This window comes from Coffea eugenioides, chromosome 10 (genome assembly GCF_003713205.1).
Source record: "Coffea eugenioides isolate CCC68of chromosome 10, Ceug_1.0, whole genome shotgun sequence".
NCBI classification, from domain to species: domain Eukaryota; kingdom Viridiplantae; phylum Streptophyta; class Magnoliopsida; order Gentianales; family Rubiaceae; genus Coffea; species Coffea eugenioides.
Window position 1 is genome coordinate 29,765,656 of NC_040044.1, and position 6,008 is coordinate 29,771,663.

Genomic DNA, 6,008 nt, shown 5'->3' on the forward strand with positions numbered 1-6,008 from the left:
GGTGACACTTGCCACCTCATTTAATGCTTGCCTAACTTTTGTCTCCCTCATACCAATCCACTTAGCATTCTCTACTTATCTCTTAACACCCGGTAAATTAATTACAGTATCCAAAATTTAACCTAGTTGGCCGAATTTTTCCGAACTTTTCGCACTAGTGGGTCCCACGTCCGGTATACACTCTTAATTTCTCAAAATCTATTCGATACTAGAAAAATCATCTAAAAATTATATCTGCTCCTTAAAATTATCTAGAAATTTTTTCTAAGCACGAAAATGCAGAAAACAAGCCATAAAAGATTCTAGAACCTAGAAAATGGAAAATTACGGGTTCTCACACTCTCTCCCCCTTAAAAGAATTTCGCCCTCGAAATTTCTCACCTTAACTCACGAAAAGTTCAGGGTATTTCTTTCGCATCTCCTCTTCCACCTCCCAGGTAGCTTCCTCTACCCCATGATTTCTCCACAGTATCATTACTAACGGAATCTGCTTGTTTCTTAACTCTTTGACTTTTCGGTCAAGCATTTGGACAGGTTTCTCTTCGTAAGCAAGCGATTCGTCTACGTCGATCTCTTCTAGTTGTAAGATATGGGAGGGGTCGGGATAGTACTTCTTGAGCATCGAGACGTGGAAGACGTCGTGAATTCGAGAGAGACTTGACGGCAGCTCTAGTCTATATGCTACCGCGCCTATCCTCTGCAGGATCTTGTAAGGTCCGACGAACCTCGGTTGCAATTTGTTTCCTCTACCCTCCGTGACACTCCGTAATGGTGTAACTTTGAGGAAAACACGGTCTCCAACTTCGAACTCCAAATCTTTTTTTCGATTGTCCGCATAGCTCTTTTGTCGGCTTTGAGTTGTTTGGAGTCGCTGTCGTATCAATTTCACCTTTTCTTGAGCTTCCTCCATCCAAGGAATAGTGGTTGGATCTAAGGCCTTTCTCTCGCCAACTTCATCCCAGTAAATTGGTGATCGGCACTTTCGTCCATACAGTGCTTCATATGGAGCCATTTGAATCGACGAATGGTAGCTATTGTTGTACGCAAACTCTACTAAGGTCATGTGTTGACCCCAGTTGCCTCCAAAATCCAGAATGCAAGTCCGTAGCATGTTCTCGAGAGTTTGGATTGTTCGCTCCGATTGTCCATCCGTCTGAGGGTGATAGGTTGTGCTCAAGTTGAGTTTCGTCCCTAGAGTCTCCTGGAACTTTTGCCAAAACCGAGATACGAAACGTGGATCTCAATCGGAAACGATACTCACAGGAACGCCGTGTAGCTTTACAATCTCGTCCATGTACAGTTGGGCCAACTTGTCCATGGAATACTTCATGTTTACCGGCAGGAAGTGAGCCGATTTGGTTAACCGGTCGACGATTACCCAAACAGCATCGTGTCCTCGCTGCGTTCGTGGCAATCCTGAAACGAAATCCATGTGATGTTTTCCCACTTCCACTCGGGTATCTCAAGGGGTTGTAACAAACCCGATAGTTTTTGATGCTCCGCTTTAACTTGTTGGCAAATGAGACATTTTTGCACGTATAGAACAATTTCTTTCTTCATATTGTCCCACCAATAGGTTCCTTTCAGGTCTTGATACATCTTGCTACTACCCGGATGGATTGTATACTTGGATCGATGAGCTTCCTCTAGAATCTCCGTTTTCAATGATTCATCCTTCGACACCACTATTCGCTTTCGGTATTTTAAAATACCCTCAGGACCAAAATTGAAATCAGTGGTTTCTCCTTTTCCCACTTTCTCTCCCCATTTCTGCACCAGTGCATCTTCCTTTTGAGCTTCTTTAATCCTTTCCAAGAAGGGGGAAGTCACTTTAATATTGCAAAAAATCACCTTATGGCTCCCAAGCTAGGGTTTCCACTCGCAAACCAACTCGAGCAAATTCCACTATTTAATCATTAATCCTGCTACTTGCGCCTTGCGACTCAAAGCATCGGCCACTACGTTCGCCTTTCTTGGATGATAGTTGATAGTACAATTGTAATCCTCCAGAAATTTCATCCACCGTAGCTGCCTCATGTTCAATTCCTTCTGTGAGAAAAGATACCTCAAACTTTTGTGATCGAAGTAAACCTCGAAGGTTACCCCATATAGGCAGTGTCTCCACTTTTTAAGAGCGAAAACAACGGCAGCTAGCTCCAGATCATGCGTCGGGTAATTTTGCTCGTGAGGTTTCAACTTCCTAGAGGCAAAAGATATCACATGTCGGTTTTGCATTAATACACAACTCAGGCCTTCTCGTGACGCGTCAGTATACACAGCAAACCCGTCACCTCCATTAGGTAAAACTAGAACTGGAGCCATGGTCAATCTTTTCTTTAATTCTTGAAAACTTGTCTCACTTCGAGCATTCCATAAGAACCGACCATGTTTCTTCGTCAAATCGGTTAGAGGACCAGCTAGTTTGGAGAAGTTCTTGATAAAACGCCGGTAATATCCAGCCAGTCCTAGAAAGCTGCAGACCTCTGTGGGATTTTCTAGCCTCTTCTAATTCGTCACAGCCTCTATTTTTGCAGGGTCAACTGAAATACCCTCTTGAGAAATTACGTGCCCCAGAAAAGCAATTTTCTCCAGCCAAAATTCGCACTTGCTGAACTTGGCGTACAGTTGATGATCTCTTAGGGTTTGTAAAACAATTCTCAAGTGTTGCTCATGCTCTTCACGGGTCTTGGAATAGACCAGGATATCATCGATGAAGACCACTACAAATCGATCCAGGTAGGGCTTAAAAACCCTATGCATTAAATCCATGAAGGCGGCAGGAGCTTTAGTTAGTCCAAAGGGCATAACTGCGAACTCGTAATGCCCATATCTCGAGTTGAAGGCAGTTTTCGGAATATCCTCCTTCCTGATTAGTAACTGGTAATACCCTTGTCGAATGTCCAATTTCGAGAAAACCACCGCTCCTTGCAACTGGTCAAACAACTTATCTATGTGGGGCAGTGGATACTTATTTTTCACCGTAATATTATTCAGGCCCCGATAATCGATACACATCCTCAACCCACCATCCTTTTTCTTCACAAAAGTACAGGAGCTCCCCAAGAAAATCCACTCTCTTGAATGAATCCCCGCTCCAGAAGGTCCTGTAATTGTAACTTTAGCTCATTGAGCTCAGCAGGAGCCATTCGGTATGGTGTTTTTGAAATAGGTGAGGATCCTGGTAGCAGATCTATTTTGAATTCAATTTCTCTTTCCGGAAGCAGAGCTACTAGCTCATCAGGAAACAAGTCCGGAAATTCCTTTACTATGGCCACGTCCTCCACCTTTACTTTATCTGAAGGGGTATTGATCAGAAAGGCCAAAAATTCTTGTGCCCCTCTACTCAGTAGTTTCCTAGCCCGAATGTTCGAAATTAACGCAGAGGAGGCTAACCTACCCCTTATGTCCAACCTTAAAGTCGCCTCACCAGGGATGCGGAATTTTACTACTTTTGTTTTACAATCCAGTTGGGCATTATACCTGGCTAGCCAATCCATACCCAATATCACATCATACCCCTTAATGACCAAGCTTATCAAGTCCCCTAATAATCTCTTCTCTCCTACCCACACTTCACAATCCCTATAAACCATACTAGTAACCAAACGTTGATTCCCCGTAGGTGTACTAACTTCTAGGTCGTATGGTAAACTAGCAGGTTTTATATCGATGCCACACATGAAATCAGGGTTAACAAAGGAATGAGTGGCACCAGGATCAATTAAAACTTTGGTAAAACGGTGAAAAATAGGGATCGTACCTTCTACGACCTCTGAGGAATCTGAGACCTGTTGAGGTTCTAAGGAATATACTCGAGATGGCACCTTAGGTTTCCCCTCATTCCCCTTATTCGGTCCCGAATTGGTCTTTAGCGTGGTTTGAGTTCCCCTTCCGTCTTGCTTTAAGAGTGGGCAGGTTGCAAGCTGGTGGTCTGAGTTTCTGCAACGCAGACATTTGCCTCCCTTTTTCCAGCAATTATCTTCGGAGTGATTCGGCTTTCCGCAGTACCCACAAGGCCCGCGGGACGCTGAACCTGAACCCTTCTGGAAGTTTCCACCTTGGCCTCTTCCGGTTGGGCCACCCCTAGACTGAGCCCTTCTGCCGGAACCTGACTGTCGTCCACCTCCAACTCCGCGTCCGAACTTGGAGGGAGTACCCTTGTCCCCTTGTCCAGAGCTGCTTCCAGGAAAGCCCCGCTTCTTCGCCTGGAAGTTCCGGACTTGCAATCGAGCACTCTCTACCCTTTGAGCCTTTTCTACGACCTCGCTAAAAGTATTAATTTGAGCCACTGCGAGGTCCTTCTGGATTTCGACGTTTAAACCCTGAATGAAACGCTTAATTCGCCGTTGCTCCGTCATGATTAGTTCAGGTGTAAATTTAGACAGGCGGATGAATTGACTCTCGTATTCCGCCACAGATTGAGCCCCTTGGCGGAGTCGAATAAACTCATCTTCCTTCCTCTCCTGAACTAGAGGAGGGAAGAATTTCGTGTTGAATTCCCTAATAAAATTCACCCAAGTTCTGGGCGTTTGTTCCCGTTCCCATTTTTGTCGTATCACGTTCCACCAGGAACGGGCCGCCCCTTCTAACTGGAATACGGCAAAAGTCACATGCCGTTCATCGGTGTAGTGCAAGGCCGCAAAAATATCGACCATCTTCTCAAGCCATCTCTCGGCAACATCCGGATCTGGCCCCCCAATAAACTTGGGTGGAGCAAACTTTTGAAAACGTTCGAGAGCTCTATCTTCGCTCTCGATGTGGTTGCCAGGGTTTCCGGGGTTAGGGTTTGGGTTCTGGCCTTGTTGCTGCACTACTTGTGCCAGCAAGTTAGTCATTTGCTGCATAGCGGCAGCGATTTGTACATTGGGGTCAGGGTTAGGTCCAGTAGAGGTTTCCCCAGTACCTCTATCCGGTGTGGGTTGTCTATTTCCGCGCCCACGTCCCCGTCCACTACGTGTTCCTTCCATATACTTTTACTTGATCTAGGCAATGGTACTAAACCAATATAAAACAATGCATGTAAGTAAAACCCAAAGATTTTCCAAACAAATATATACATTCCAAGCAAGGCAAACAGCACACATATTAACAATCAGTCAAGTCAAGTTCAGTCAAGTCAAGTACAAACATGGACAATCCCCAAGGGAATGGCCTCATCAAAAGAAATATACACGTAGCTAATCTAGACGTACAAAACGATTAGCTAAGGCCCTTCTCCCTATTCGCCCTATGTACAGAAACAAAACAATCCAAAACAAACCCTAGGAGTCATAACCTAGTCCGACGACGAGCTATTAGACCCACCAGACGGAGTGGATCCAACCCCAGCCTCAGGCCCCGCACATGAGTCCTCGTCACTCACGCCCTCGACCACATCCGCGCAAAGGTTCAGGATCGATGCAGCTCGAACCTTCACCTTGCGAGCTCGTTTAGTCTCGCGCTCTTGGACTTCCCTAAGCTGAGCGCAGAGGTCATCAACCCTATCCTCTGCCTCAAGTACGTCGTCCTTCAAACCCTCAATGCGCTCGGCCTGTCTCTCATTGGCCGCCCTAAGCTGGGTCACCTCGGTCTCAAGTCTCGCATTCTCTCCGGCCAACTCCTTACGCTCCTCGGCCACGGCAAACACTAGAGCGTTAGGGTAAGCATACTTATGTCGACACTCACACCGTCGGAGACGGTTAGACGGGCTCCAACGCACGACGGCCCCTCCTGGCCGTATCTGGTATGGTATCACGGGGAGCACTCCACGAGGTCTCTCGCCCGGAGGACTATCACTAGGCTCACCCTGTCCGGCCATCCTACACCAAAAGAGCAATTAACCATAAATAAGCTTAAAGGCCATAAACAAAGAACCCTCAAATCGAGCATTTCTATTACACCCAGGCTAATTCAAACCTAGCTCTGATACCACCTGTGACAGCCCCACTTTCCCCTAAGGCGAACCAAAGGGGTTAGCGGACTGCCTGCCCAGCTCTCGCCAGGACTAACGGTGCAGTTTAGAGCGATCT